This window comes from Beta vulgaris, chromosome 9 (genome assembly GCF_026745355.1).
Source record: "Beta vulgaris subsp. vulgaris cultivar EL10 chromosome 9, EL10.2, whole genome shotgun sequence".
Lineage (NCBI taxonomy): Eukaryota > Viridiplantae > Streptophyta > Magnoliopsida > Caryophyllales > Amaranthaceae > Beta > Beta vulgaris.
Genome location: NC_079210.1, coordinates 51449803 through 51466566, shown reverse-complemented (window position 1 = coordinate 51466566; position 16764 = coordinate 51449803). Strand labels below are relative to the sequence as shown.

Genomic DNA, 16764 nt, shown 5'->3' with positions numbered 1-16764 from the left:
TGACGAAAGGGGTGATGAGTTATATATAAGGGGGTGTAGGAATGTGCATAGAAGAGTTGGATAAAGTGTAGGATAAGGAAGTTTCATAGTACAATTGAAGTCGTTGAGGGCGGCCTAAAAATACTACTATTTCAAAAGGGTTGAAAGTCGTCAAATTGAATTTAAGAGTTTTCCGATTACCAGGGAGTTTCTGATGAATTATTTTACCGTGGTAATTATTTTTTTCAAATTATTGGAATAAGAATAAGACTGAATTTTTCTAACAAGTCCATTCCATTTCACTCTAATCCGAGGCTATCCTAGTCATTCCTTCTCTTCTCCTTCATTTTTTTCTTGTTTATCGAACTATAACAGATAATTTCAAAAAAAATAACTCGATGGTTTTACTGAAGGAATTAAACTAGTTACTAAATGGATTAAACTAGTCACTGAATGGATTAAAAAATGTTATTATTGAATAGATTAAATTGGTTATGAAATAGATTAACCTGGTCATTAAATAGATTGAAGTATTCACTATATTAAAAAATATGCATGTTCGGCTCTTAGCGGTCTCTTACAAGACCATTTTTTTGTTATAACTTCTATTTTCTAGGTTTTTTTTTATTATGATAGATAATTGGTCTGAAGACCAACCCCTACTAAGCTACTAGCGTGCATGACACACTAGCTCAGAGACAGGATACAAGGTTATATATTATTGGGATGAGGATTCGAACCCCGAACAATGCTATAAAATTCGGGGTGATACTTTACTGAGCTACCAGCTTTTCTCAATTTTTTTTCTAGTGATTGCCATCTTTATTGAATTTTTGTTATGATTTTCTTTCCTTTCTTAGCAGCCTTTGAAGTTTAGTGTACTACTTGCTATATGTAAAGACTAAGGTGGGTCTATCTTCATAATATAATTAAGTAAAATATTAGGTAGGTTCTCTTGGAGAAGATTCTACATTTGTACTTGAATAATTTAGACAAGTTGCACTCAAATTGTCCGTTTTAAACAACTTACCAAAAAAATTGGAGGAAGTAATTTTATTGACGTAAAATAAAAGTTCTATTTAGAGATTCCGAGTAGCATTTATTACTAACGAAAAAAGCCCTCTAAATAAATGACAATAAAAGCTTTCAGTAATATTAGGAATGTACCAAGCTTAGCTTGGCTCACTTGGTAGCAATTCCATCTCATGACCTCAAGACCAGATGTTTGAATTTTATAAATTAAGGAGCACTTGGAGAAGAATTTCCCTTACAACTCCCCCTCCTTCCAAATGCTTGGGCATCTGAATTGTGCCTTGTGCGAGAACAGCCTAGAGGTTATTCATCTTACCAAATAAAAAAAAAATATTAGAAATGTTTCCCTAAAAAAGAATGTAATATGATAATCTTGCAAAATCTTGTAAGTATAAGATTAATAAACTTTATTCGTTAATATAATTTATCTTTTTTTGAGACTAATTGACAAGATTCAGAGTAATTTTCTCTTTTATACACATGCTGATATGCACCAGAATTCAACATATTTTAGGAATAAAGCATAGAGGATCTTTACTCAATTGGAAAGAAGACTTGTGAGAGCCGATTTTTATCTTTTAATGGAAAGGTAAAAAAAAAGTTCCAATTTTGACTTGTTTGTTGTGCTTAATTGTCACGGCTGAAAATTTTCAATATGGCCAATGGACATGCATCTTTTGTCTTTGCTGAAAACAGAAGTGCTCATTTACACTAGCAAACAAAATGACCAACCAAGCTGGACCTTCTAGAGGATGAAGGTGGCTTTTTATTTTTCTTCTTTTCTAATGGGGAGAGCTAGGGTAGGCGCAAAACACTCTTCTTGGAGCACTTCAGCACTCATCATCTCCTTTAAACGGTCATAAATTGTAAAACCTAGTTGATAAAATTACCTCTAGGACAAATATATATACTTTTTTCATTCTGAAATAAATAAAACATTACATAAAATAGAGAAGCATTTTATTTATTTCAAAATGGATGATTGAGGAGGTAATAACTTTATGCCTATTGCATAAGGTGAGCGTTTGCTTAGTTTAGACTAGGAGGAATCTTCATATGTTGATTAGGGAGTAAACATAATTCTTATACATTTGTCTTTTCTGAGTCTGAAACCAGCTTGATTTTGGGGATAGAAGTTTTCTTTTCTCGATAGAAATTTACCGGTTCAATTGGGTTGAGTTAGGAGAGACTGGGTCAAATTGACTTGGTGCAAAATTATATGAACCAATCTTAGCGGAACTGTGATTGATGACTAGGTCTAACCCAAGTTACTTAGACCATTAATTACGCCAAGTGGACTTAGATGGACTCAGATTGACCACGATCAAGTTACATATGTGGTAGAAGCAGTTTAATTGGTATGAGACGAGGCAATAGCTTAAGTCAGTGATGAAGTTGTTCATGAAGAACCTTAGTTTTGGACCTTTGTGTGCAAAGAGGAATTCCCCAACTTTTAGCATACTTAGCTTCTCGAACTAGATCTTGGTGCACTTCTTAAAGTTTCTTATTTAGGAGGGCCTCATAGAGGGAGGAGGTGTTCGACCCTGACATAGTTTTCGTTTGGCACAACTCAGGAATGACTAAACACAATATTATGCATGTGTTGGGCCGTGAGTCGTACGTAGACAAATTTTTTTTGGTTTAGTTGTTTATGAGTACTCCTTTGAGGCATGTTTGACTTCGAGTCTTAGGCTCTCAGCATGGTGACATAACACGAAAGTTACATTAATTGTGACATGTTAGTGGGCTATTCTCTTGAACTTGGATAACACGAAACCATCGTGTGTCGTGGTTGGCTAGCCCATTGACATGAAGGCACGAAAGAGGTAGAACCTAACATGTCTAGTGCCAACATAGATTCTTGGCAGTTACATGTTTACCTCTTTTTCACTCGAAACACCTCCTTAATACAGTGGGTGTGATTCAAGTAGGTGCCTCATAACCTCAAAAGTACAAACCTATTTTTGCCTATACAGTTATCTTGATATTAATTGAAAATATATGAAATGAGTAAATAGGAGTTAAGACCCCCAATCGGTTCAATTGACTAAATTAAATTTCATCCTCGTACTAATCAACAATTGAAAAGTATTACAATGTTATTTTCTGTTAAGTTCAACAAAAAAGACAATTGATAACACGTGATAGTTTGTACTTCTTCCGTTTTATTTTACTTGCATCATTGGTTGAACTAGCACAAGAAATTAGGGAATGATATTAGAAATAATAGATGTGGTGCAAGTAATATGCAATTTCACAAAATGAAAAATGATGCAATTAAAAAAACAAATGAAATTTATATATCACTGAAATAGACCAATAAATGATGCATAAATTATTATCATATAAACTATCCATCAATAATCAAGAAAAGCATAAATCATACACTTATTAAAGAGGAGAATCAAGTGGGAGTCCAATGGTTGGAACTCTCACCTCCCAACCTCATGGTCAGGAGTTCGATTCTCATCAACCTATTTGGGGTGTTTGTGTGGATTTATGGTCTCTAATTTTCAGTCTCTGGAAGCTTCCCAATAGTTGGAACTCCCACCTCCCAACCTCATGGTCGAGAGTTCGATTCTCATCAACCTATTTGGGGTGTTTGTGTGGATTTATGCTCCTGGGTATAAATCTCCAGTTCTCAGTCTCGAAGTTTCCTTATGAATTGGGATCCCCTTCTTACCCCCTAACTCATGAGGATTGAGCCTGTTTAAGCCAGTAAATTACCGTATAAAGAAATACACTTATTAGAGAGTGAATCCTCCAATTTAATGGTACAAGCTAAGGAAGAAACTTTAAATCGCCTTTTGAATTTTGACAAAGCCAAGGGTGCAATCATGTACAAAGACAAAGATCTTACATTTCTTTCACAAGGTCAAAAAATTCAAACACACACAATTGAAAGAGTCCACATGCAACAGTATTTCTTTTAAGTGTCCCTCATAAAAAATAAATTTAGGTAGGTATTCACGGAGATAATTCAATGTTAAGAACTAATTTATTTTTTAGTCATTTCAAAAGAACTATTTTAGTCATGCAGCACAACCTACTTTAAATAACCTAGTCACACAGTATACATGTGAAAATGAAGACTTAAAAAAGGGTTGTAGCCTTAACTTAGCCTTATATTTATAAGTTATACTCCAAGATTTACGTCACAGCTCACACATGTTTGATCTTCAGCTCATGTATCTAGATCTTCATAACTAACTAATATTGTCTTTATTATTGTTAGAGATACAGATATTTTACGACTTATTTTGTGAATTAAATAGTGATATCATGAACTACGTCTCATTGTTTGATCTTCTAGATGACTCCAACGGCACAATTATTATGGACTACAATTTGCAATCATTGCAAGCACCCTTTAATTGTGGGGGGTGTGAATTTCATATTAGTCCCACTAATATCTTCTAGAAGGTATTGCGTCAAACGCGTCCGACCATAATATTTGGTTGGACGACTTTCAGTTGATTTCAATTTTTTTAGTTGGTTTCAAAAAAAAATCGGTTGGTTTCAAAAAAAATTCAGTTGGTTTCAATTTTTGTTCAGAAGACCAAATGAAAGAAAAAAAGAACTAACTGAAAGAATAAAAAAAAACTAACTGAAAGAATAAAAAAAAGCCAACTGAAAGAAAAAAAAAAAGAACTAACTGAAAGAATAAAAAAAACTAACTGAAAGAATAAAAAAACCAACTAAAAGAAAAAAAGAACTAACTGAAAGAATAAAAAAAACCAACCGAAAGAAAAAAAAAACTAACTGAAAGAATAAAAAAAACAACTGGAATAATGAAGTAAATTCCCCCCACTCTTCATTCTAGCAACAGTAATCTTCATCACATCTTAATCAAATCATCTAACCTACTCATCAAACACATTTCGCTTCTTCGATCCAGATTTCGTTGTACCACACTCACTTCTAGTGACAATCAAAATCATGATTCCTTTTCTTAGGTTATGAATCTTTCGAATCGATGATTTGATCGGCGAATTTTCGGAAGATTGAGGTGTTGGTTTTGTGGAGGGAAGTCGAAAATTGCGGCACAAAACCAAGGGGATCTATTTGATTCTTATTTTAAGAGAGCAGATTTTTGGGTTTTAAATTTGAATCAACAAATTCAGAGTAAAAACACCAGAAAAATCTCCAACAGAAGAGTGAATTCGCTGTGTAAAGAAAGCAAAAATAAACAAACTAAAATTGTACAGTACTGGGCTCAGCCCGTCTGACAATATGCATTGGGTCAGACGGTCTGACCCAATACTTTCACTTTTCTCAAATATGAATTTGAAGTGTTTTCCTAGAGATTATATATCTCTATTATATTCCCTAAAAAAATATAGTATATCTCTATTATATAAGAGAAAGGGGGAGGAAGATGGTATCTCCGTTTAAAAATACTAAATTATCCTTAATGATCTAATGGAATAAAAAATTATAAAAGAAAACAATTTAAGAATCCTTTTCCATTTCCACTTTGCATTTTAAGTGAATATGAGATGTACTATTTTAAAATTAATGCACGCGTCGTGTGCATATAAGGCTAGTATAGGGTCTTGTTTAGTTGTATATGGGAAGTCATACTTCCTAGGAAGTTATTTTCTCCATGTATTTGAAATTCCTAGGAAGTGTAAAATTGTGTTTGGTTGGTAATGGGAAGTCGAACTTCCTATGGGAAGCTCTACTTACCTAGGGGACCTAGGTAAGTAACTTCCTCCATTTTGGAGAGTAGAACTTCCTAGGAAGTGCAAATCCCATGATTTTGCCAACCAAACAACTCCATATACTTCTACTTCCTAGGAATTTGCACTTCCCATGATTTGTTTTGTCAACCAAACAAGGCCTAGATATAGAGAGAGAGAGGTGAGGTCATATGAGAAATGCATACTTACATGAGAAGCGATATAACTCTAAGGAACAAGTGATGTAACTCTAACGAAAAAGTGATGTAATTTCAAAAAAAAAAAATTGGAAAAAAGATTTCGAAAAAAATAATTTCTTTTTGGGGCTCGGAATTTTTTCTAGTGTATGACTATAATGAACAAGTGTTGTAATTCTAATATAATCGTATGGTTGGGATTCGTTCTCATTTTTTTCATTTAATGAGACGTTCTCATGTGATCTTATATATCTATGTTATTGAAGAGATCTACAGCTTGATGAAATTATAGAGAGATTTGAAGACCTAACCTTGTTTTATTTGTCAAAAAGTCCTAGCGCATTCTTGTGATTTTCGATTCACAAGTCTTCACATCTAGTCTCTTCATGTATTTCTTTTATTTTGTTTCTTGTCTGCCGATTTTGTGTTATTATCTTTGTTTGATTGCACAATTGTTTACAAGCCTTTGATTAGAGCTAGCATTCAACAAAAACAAGTTAAGGGTAAAATAATGAGATTTGTGATCATATCCATGAGTGGTTCCATCACCAAATGTCCCGCAATCGCTTTGTCATGCATTAATATATTTAATTTCTATACAAGCTTGTCTCGAGACGGTCAAACATCTCCAACCTATTAGTCTTTGTAACACGTTATATAAACTTGTTACAAAGATTCTTGTCAATCGGCTTAAACCATGAGTTTCCCAATGGGTCTCTAAAAATCAAAATAGCTTAATTAAAGGGAGGGGTCCGGAGATAAATATTGTAGTTGCCTCCAAAATCCTTCATTCAATGCGTAAGAAAAAGGGGAATGAGGGGTGGTTTGTGCTTAAGGTAGACTTAGAAAAAGCCTTAGAATGGAGTGGAGTTTTGTGCGGAAGTGTCTTTAAGTGATCCATTGCACTCATCATGGATTGCATATCCAAAGCCTCCTCAACAGTCCTAACTCCTAATTAATGGTAGGAATTCAGAACCTTTCCATTACTCTAGAATGCTTAGACAAGGTGATCCGATGTCTCTTTATATCTTCAACATTAGCCTTGAATATCTTACCTTCTTGATTAATTTATTTAAAAATGACTCATTTTGACTTTAAAAAGTGATTCATTTTGCGAAAAGTGAATGATATCACAAATTCACAATAGATTTATTATGAACATGATACTCAATACTAATTGAAAATTATGATATCACGTGTCATCTAAATATATACGCCAATGTAGGGACATATCATTCAATTAATTTCAAAAAATAATACTAAACGAATTACACGCAATAACTCGGTGCTTCACCGAGAACAACTAGTTCATACTTAAAAAGCAATTTGCTGCGCCTTTGTAGGATTAGAATTATCCACCTTCATTACATATTATATACCCTTCTAACTACTAGTCTTTAATTCTTTAATCCTGGCGGAACGAGCTAGGAAACTCAAACTACTAGGCCTATCACATGTTTGAGTGTTAAATCCAATGATAAACAAATAATACCCAGCATGTTAAACTCTTATTTTAAGATAATGTAAATTATTGTAGAAGTAAATGATTATGAGAAAACAAATCAAATAATAAAAAACACAATACCGAACATTGTGTCATGTTTTATTATTATTATTAGTTATTAGGCCCGGACTATGCCTCGGGTAAGGAAAATTTCCATCCGTTAATATTATACTTTAAGATGATAATACTAAATGTTATTTGGTCTATTGGTTAAGACTTTAGTATATGTTCTTGAGGTCCTAGGATCAAACCCTATACTATGCAATTTTTAACTTTTTTTATTGTTGTAAATTACATGGAGTAAGACCCCCTTAGAGAGAGCGCCACATGGCATCGTTCTTCTTTAGGCACGCTTTTTAATATATTAGTATAGATTCTTATCATTATGAGTCCACTCATGGTATTACACCCGGGTGTACCATGCTCATGGTACACCCAGGGGCATTTTCGTAGTTAATTGCAAGTTAAGGGGCACGCTGGTAATTTTGGGGTATTAATTGTTCTTTCTCCCTCTTCCTTCCAAAGCTTAGAAACAGAAAAAAAAAATGGAGGAACCAACACAACCTTGCAGATCATTCATGGCAAATTCAACTCAAACATCTAAATCAGAGTTGCAAATTTTTTTATTAAAAGCAATAACTTGTATTAACGATGATTCAGAAGCTAATTTCGCTCATTTATGCAAATCAACAATGGCGGATTCAACTCATTCGTGCGAATCATTAATGGCGGAATCAATTCAAACATGCGAATCAACAACAGAATTGCAAATTTCTTCATTCAGTAAAATACTTATTATTGGCATGCAATCATAAACTAATTCAGGTAAATTTTCGCCCTAAAGTTATCTAATTAGTGATGTAATTTTTTATTTTGCCCTAGACAGAAGATAAAGACATCAATAGTGAACTCAAAATATTGCCATATTTTCTTGTAGATAACATAAACATCTAATACTTTTTTGATTTTTTTTATTCTTTTTGGAATTTACTTGTTATGTTTAGGAATTTGATAAATTAATCTTATAGTGATTCAAAATACTGTAAATGAACATGAAGAATTTTGCTCAAGTTTTGAGTTGAATGACAATAGATGTCAGTTACTAGTTGCAAAATTCATTATCCAAAAAACTGTTCATTAGCACAAAATGAGCTAGTTTATATGTTCATTTATTAAAACATGCATTGTTTTTCTTATTCTGTTTTTGAAACTTGATAAATGAATATTACAATGATTCAAAATAATGTAAATGAGCAAGAAGAGTTTTGCTCAATTGTTGCTTTGAATAAATATGTGTCAGTTACTTGTTGCAAAATTGATTCTCCAAAATTACTGTTCGTTAGCACAAAATGAACAAGTTTATATGTTCATTTGTCAAAATGTGCATTGTTATTTGATGATTTGATCATTATCTTTTTAAAATGTTTGCTCATTATCTTAAAATGAGCATATTTTATTTTGCTCATATGTGCAGAAAAATATTATTCTTTGCTCAGATATAACAACTAAAGAAATTAAATTAAAATGAACAAAGAGATTGAAAATGAGCATCAAAAGGAGCTTGCAAGAAGCTGGAACCAAGCAAAAATGGCGGTTAAAAATTGTCAGAGAGGAAAAATGAAGAAGAAAGAGACATAGTGATAGAGGAGAGAGAAACGTAATGAAAAAGAGGAGAGAGAAATTAGACAAATTATATATCCATTTGAAATATTATGACATGGGCTCAAAAGTTTAGGTTGGGTGTACACTTTAAGTTGCAATAAATTACGAAAATGTCCCTGGGTGTACCATGAGCATGGTACACCCAGGTCTACTATAAAGATTCTCTTATCATTATATCTTAAACTTATGTTTAGGGGAATTATTCAATTATCACAGTACTATGATATAATACATATTTATAAATAGTTAACATACATAGTTTGACCCTGGAAATCTTAGAGAAAATGGAAGCATCCGTACAATAAAATTTGTTAAGAATATATGGAAAAAGAACACGAACCTTTCTAGCTAGTAATCACAAAGTAATTATTATAAACCAAATAATTGGATTGTGCGTTTATTCCTCTCTTAGTAAAATAAACTTTTTTTCTAGTCATAATTTGCTATGTTAATTAAGTTTCCTAACACTAAATAAATGAAATTTTACTAATTATAGAAACTCCATAACTTGCACGTAAGATCTAAAAGAACAATCATCTTGTAAGAGAAGCTGCCTTGTGTGTTTTAGACTCATATACAAATCTTAGTAAATCAACATATAGCCTATAGGAGTAAATTATAATATAAACTTTTTCTTTGTTAAGTAATATAAAGAGCTCTATTAGAGTCAGAACGTTTTGCAAGTCAACTCAACATAGGTTGACGTGTTATACACTTTGAAAGTAAAAGAAAACAGTTAAAAGGATACTCTCTGCTCTAAAGTTCCCCTAGTGGATAAACCCTACAAAATAATAACTATCAAAAAAACTTGAATGAATCGGGTACACAATAACTCACTGTGCACCAGACACCATAAAATATAGACAGTTTTCGTTTGATATAATTGATTTTTTTAATGATATTATCACCTGTTATATAATCAGTTTGTATAATATAGTCAACTATAGTCAATTTTCATATAATATAGTCGAATTTTATTTTTTTTAATATAATCAGTTTTTGTGCAATAAAATAAAGTTGGATACACAATAAATTACTGTAAACATGATTCACTCAATACGTTTTGAATAACAATTTTAAACTATCTCTCATAGAAACATCAAATCTAAAAGTCGTGATCTTCTCACCTTCCTTAGTCTCCAACCAGTCTCTTTATTAACACCAACAATTTAGCCATAGACTCATAATGAGTCGGTAAAATTTACTACTTTTTTTCCCAAAAAAGAAGTCGGTAATTTGGCTTTCATTCACTCGACAATTGACACCGGCCAAAGGTATGGTACCTTAGCTAGTTTAATTTACACCAGTAACACCTTACACGTTACAGGTTACACCCCTATCATTCTCCTCCATGCATCCCTTATCCATAGTGCATTTAATTAAGCTAGGATTAGAAACAAATGGAGCTGGTGAAACTACATGGCCGCTTAGTCTTAATTACTTATAAGAGTTAGATGTTTAATTTCAATTCTATGCGGTTGTCAATTTTCTGATACCTATCTACTACATCCGTTTTTTATTGTCACACTCGTATTTCTTATCACATATGTGAATTGCAAAAAAGTTTCTTATGTGTACACTCGTATTGTAGTGATGTGCATGACACGATCTTTTAATTCCCTAAGGTACATATATACAGACTACCTATTAAGTTGTTCATTGTACGTAACTAGCTGGTTATATAAATTTGAATTTTATAAATGTTTATTTTTCATTTTCAATCGTTCAAAATTAGTTACTTACATTAATATTGATAGATTTCAGTGATTTGGTTGGTCATTTTGACAAATATATATATATATATATATATATATATATATATATATTATATATTATATAATATATATATATATATTTATAGTCAGATAATTGTTGGATTGAAATTGAATTGATGCATGTATGATTTAAGATTACAATATTTTAATATATTTATGTATGTGCATGTATGATAAATTATATTTCTTGTCCAAAATTGAAAGTTATATAGACTATTTTAAATATGTTCAAAAAAATAGTTTTGAGGTATATGTGTTTAGATAATTTCGAATTATTATAGTTATCTTGCTATACATAAATTAAAGTCCAATAAGTTCTGATATGTTCTAATTAATTCAATACTTGCAAGTAGTATGATTAGTTTCAAAAGATATGTTATTTTTAGGTAAAAAGACAAGACGCTAAATGTGATGTCTATGATTGGAATTAATTTTTTATTTACTTGCAAGTATTGAAAACTGCAACATAAAATGAGGAAAAAGATAAAATGAGTAAAATTTTCTTAAAATGAGCAAAAATATAAAATAAGCAAAAAATATAAAATGAGCAAAAAATTGTAAAATGAGCAAAAGTTTCTTATAGTGAGCGAAAAAAGAAAATGAACAAAAGTTTGTAAAATGAGCAAAAACTTTATAAAATGAGTGAAAGTTTGTAAAATGAGCAAAAACTTCATAAAATAAGTGAAAGTTTGCTAAAATGAGCAAAAGTTTATTAAAATGAGCAAACATGCATAAAATGAGCAAAAATTTGCAAAATGAGCAAAAAAGTCGGTTTTTAGTTTTCATCTTAAAGTTAATTTTCAGTTATATATATATATATATATATATATATATATATATAGGCAAGATCACATGAGAATGCTCCTTACATGAGAAATGAGAATGAATCTCAACCACACGATTGGTTTAGAATTACAACACTTATTCATTAGAGTTATATCTCTCAAAAAATTTTGAATTCAAAAAGAAATTTGTATTTTTGAATTTTGAAAATTCAAATATTTTATTTTTGGAGTTACATCACTTTTTCATTAGAGTTACATCACTTTTTCATAAGAGTTATAACGTGTAAAATTTCATTCTCATTTCTCATATAAGTATGCATTCTCATATGAACTCACTTCTATATATATATATAATATATATATATATATATATATATAATATATATATAATTATATATATATATATATATATATATTATAAATAATAATTATTATATATATATATTATATAATATATATATATATATATATATATATATATATCACATTTTCTAACTCTCACTTCATCACTTAAATAAAAAATCTTCTAATAACAGAGAATGTATATGTTCATTTATCAAAGTTGGGTAATAATTATGCGAATTGTTTGAATATATGGGCTAAAATGGAAAAGGTATACTCTCTTCAACTTATATTTAGAAATGTTCAGATTCTTAAAAAAAAATTAAGAGAAGTACTAAACAAATCATAAACAATAAGTAAAAGTTAAGAAAACATAGGTAATAATTTTTATTAACTTCATAAAGTTAAGAGAAGTCCGAAAAATTTATAAAAGGTAAGATAATTTATGGAAATTAGAATTAAGAAAAATTCAAATTAAATAAGATAAATTTACGAATAATAAGTTAAACAGTAAAGACCTTTCAACTCATTTTTCCTAAACTTATTTTAACTCGCTCTTCTTATTTTAAACCCGAATGAACTTTTTTCTATTCAAATTAAATAAGATAAATTTAGGAATAATAAGTTAAACAGTAAAGACCTTTCAACTCATTTTTCCTAAACTTATTTTAACTCGCTCTTCTTATTTTAAACTCGAATGAACTTTTTTCTACTTTTTTGTCAATTTTTGCTTATTTTTCTTAATTTTTTCGAAATAAGTCAAAAAGAGGTCCGAAATGCACTATAATAAAGTACACGAGTTTGTGATTTCAGGATGAACATAATCTAATAGAGTAAGAAAAATAATTATTTAGGTTAAATTTCGACATGGTAGTAGAATTTAATTTTAGAGTCAAACCACAAATTTATTAATTGAGCCATGTCTCTTTCTTGTAGGTCTGACCTATCCATAATTAATTAATTTGTTGCGTTACTTTCGTGTGGTTGTACAACATCTTCCTTCTAGAAAGGAGACAGACTTATGAGAAAATATGTTGCATTACTTGGTCTCGCCTTATTATATGCTGGTCAACTTGGAGACATTCTGCTTAAAACATCTTCTATAATGGGCATGGCGGAATTGACATTTTCTATGACAATTTTTTTTTCATTTTTCAAATATTTCATGTCATTTGTATAATAAGTAACATTTTTTCATAAAATTCACTTCTTCTTTTTTCAATTTTTAGATAATTTTTTATAATATGATTTGTACATTTCCTCAAGCATTATGACTCTGTTGAGTGGGCGTAAAATATTTTCGTGAAGAACTGTTTTCCTTTATTTTAAATCTTACATTGTTTGGTTTAAAACTCTTCCAATGGTGGAAAATCATTTTCTCTTCAAAATAAAGAGAAAACTGTTTTCCTTCATTTTCCTTATCTCTTTTCTACACTCCTCACACTACCTCCTTATCTTTTTGCTTTTATTTTACTTTCATTTCATCATTTTTCTTACATAGAACCAAACAACGAAAAACTGACTTTGGAATCGTGTTTCGCATTGTAAATTGTTTTCGATGAAAATTATTCTACGTTGAAAATGTTTTACACCCAACCAAACAAAACTTATATATCAGTCAAATAGGGTGCCAATGGCCTTTTTCAAAACTTCAAAGTTATTTTTCAAGTCTTATACCATTTTTTATGAGGTGTCATTTCCAATATATCTTCTATATTTCAAGTATATTATGTCATTTTCAAAAAAAAGCTTCTATGTCATCAATGACTCAAGATATTTAAGTCATATACACCATCCAAAGCTCATAGTTTTCCTCAGTCCTCACCCAACATATAATTGAGGAAGATGTGAGTATTAATGAACATGCCTTAATGACACGTGATTAATTATAATCGTTAGATTTGAACGATCCAACAGTGATAAAATGGTTCACTATATAACAATTATTGTGTACCACATTTCATAAATTTGTCAATTACATTAAATAAACATAATAATTAACTTTTTTTCATTGCAATATTTTCTTTATATCACTATTAACTAAATCTAGTAGTGTAGGGAAGAGGTGATATTTCAATAGAGCACCATCCCAAATTTTAGGACCTCGCTTTGAGTACATATTATCATCTAAACAATATGCAAAGGTTTTGGACGAAGGTAGATTTAATCTTTGGGCCATGGACTGTGTCTCTATATATTCTTATGGACGGTATGTCCTCTTCTTGATTCTATAAATGTGAGACCCTTATTAAAAAAAAAGTTTCAGATAAAAGTAGCATTTTAAAAGGTTATAGGTTAAAGCTTAATTTGCAAATAAGATGAACAGAGATATTATGGTATATTTTCTCTATGTAATATGTAAAAAAAAAAAACAAAGGAAGTAATAAGGATATTGTAACGTAATCTAGCAGCGGACCAAAAATGAAATAAGCGACCACAGTGGGAGTCGAACCCACGACCTTTTGATCCGAAGTCAAACGCGCTAATCCACTGCGCTATGCGGTCTTGATGTTTTATAAAGTAAATTAAATCTTATTTGTTTCTTTGTAGATCTTGTTTCTTAATTAGTCCGGATTTTTCTTTCTTTGATTTTCTTTTTGGAGAATGACACCATATTCACTATTCATATTATATATAATGAATAAAGATATTTAAGTCATGGTCCAATCTTACATAAGATGATATCTCACTAGTTACTACCACTATAATGTTAGATATTAAAGTGAGGGAGAAAGAAAGTGTGAAATTGAATCCTTTTTATTGTAATTATATTTACAAACACGTGAACACACGTAATAGTTGTGATTTTTTGTTCATCAATATTGCAAAAAGAAAAAGAGAAATTCTTAATGATTAACTAAGTTTTGCCTTTTTCTCTTCAATAGCCAAATTTAAAATAATTGCTAAAAGAGTTATTTTCAAACTAATTAAAATACTTCAAACCATCTATGGCTGAAGTCAGTACTATTTTATTACAAAGTGAAACAAATAAAGACCCTAAAAACTAAATGAATAATAAATCAAAATCTCAATAAATAAACCAAAATCTCAAAAATCTTTCGAACAATGATAAAAGCAAATAAAGAAAGACAACAAAAGCAAGTAAACTCATCACTCCCCGACATATATCATAATCTCGAACCTGTAAACAGTTGTATGACAAACTGATGTCGTGACTGCTTGTTAAACGATACCAAAATGAAGATGGTTGTTAGAGGACCAATAAAAACATATGCCATTATCAAAGGTAAGCACATACAAGCTAATGACATTAACAAACATTCTGACATGATACCATAAAATAATAAAATAATAGATAGACAACTTGGATAAACAATAACAACTCGACAACTTATAACTATAAACTCATAAGTTGACTGATTTAATTTATTAGTTTAGTTTAGAGTAAGTAAGGAACATTCTATCTAACTCAAACATCACAAAACACATGACATTAGCGTGATAGCTCGCAGTAACTCAATAAGCCAAGATTCCAGTCAAGATGATCCTTCGACCCTTAAAAAAACTCACGGGATACTACCATGAGTTCCAACCCACCTTGTTCAAATACTCTAGATATACATTAGTCTATAGTTTTATCGCTTATAATTTTTTCACTTTAACTAATTTAGTAATTAGTTGACTAATTAATTCAAATAATACTCCAAACAAATAAATAACTTATTTTGTATGTGAATTAACAAGGTGATCACATCACCAATTTAATTTCATTCAATTTCTTTAACTTTTTTTGAATAAATCAACAATTAAACCAATGTGATAAAGACATAACCTTACCTTCATTTTACTCATTCAAGATCACCATCATGAAAGAGTAATAAAATAATACAACATCAAATTATTAAATAAATCCATTCCATAAAAGACTTTCATTCCAACAATAACATTATTAAATAAATCCATTCCATAAAAGACATTCGCCCTTTCTAAAAAAAATTGTGTTGGTGGTGGGGTGATGCGAAGGTGGTGGTGTTGGGAGGTAGGGGATGGCAGGGGTGGCCGGGGCTAGCCGGGGGTCGTAGGTGGTGGTGGGAATGGTGGGTGGTGTGAAAAATAAAGAAGGGTAAAATTGTCTAAAAAATGATTTTTGGGCGATTTTAAGTAGTTTTGGAGGCGACAAATAGAAGTTGAGATTACGAAAGTAGGATAACATTAACCTAAACTTAATACTACCTCCGTTTCATATTAATAGTTACACTTTCACTTTTGACACTATTTACAAATTTCCCTTTGACTATCATTTGTGAGTTATGATTAAGAAAAAATATAGTCATGTGGGTTCTTGTTTGATCCGTCTCGATATGTAGTTTTAGAATATTGATTTTTTATATTTTTTTATAAATACAAAGTTAGAGATATAAAGACTCAAAGTAGTGTATCGACATGCGTGAAAAGTGTAAGTGTAACTATTAATATGAAACGGAGGTAGTATTATCTAAGATTCTTGTAGGAAAATCTAGAATTTATAATAATTGGATAAATATTATTTAAAGATTCATATGCAACGAGGAAATTAGTTCACCAAATTACTTTTTTTCAAGTTTTAGAAGAATATTCCAAGGCATCGGAGAAAAGAAATGCAAGGTTCTTCGCGCCAAATATTGTCATTTTATATCTATTATATAAGGCAACACTTAAATATTTTGGTGTCCACTTAAAATACCTTAAATATTCTTTATTTTTTTTAGAAAAATTACAATTTAATATCAATATTCTATGACTATTATTATACATCTTTCATAACTTGAAGCACGCATGCATTCGAATTTAGTCTACTAAAACTCT

At 30.5% G+C, this 16764-nt stretch overlaps 1 non-coding gene across 1 annotated transcript; it reads right to left on the bottom strand.

The window, feature by feature from the left end:
* Positions 1-14389: 14389 nt before the first annotated feature.
* On the bottom strand, positions 14390-14463 carry TRNAR-UCG (transfer RNA arginine (anticodon UCG)). The gene has a single exon. It is a non-coding gene; the product is annotated as a tRNA-Arg (tRNA).
* Between the last annotated feature and the right edge of the window lie 2301 nt (positions 14464-16764).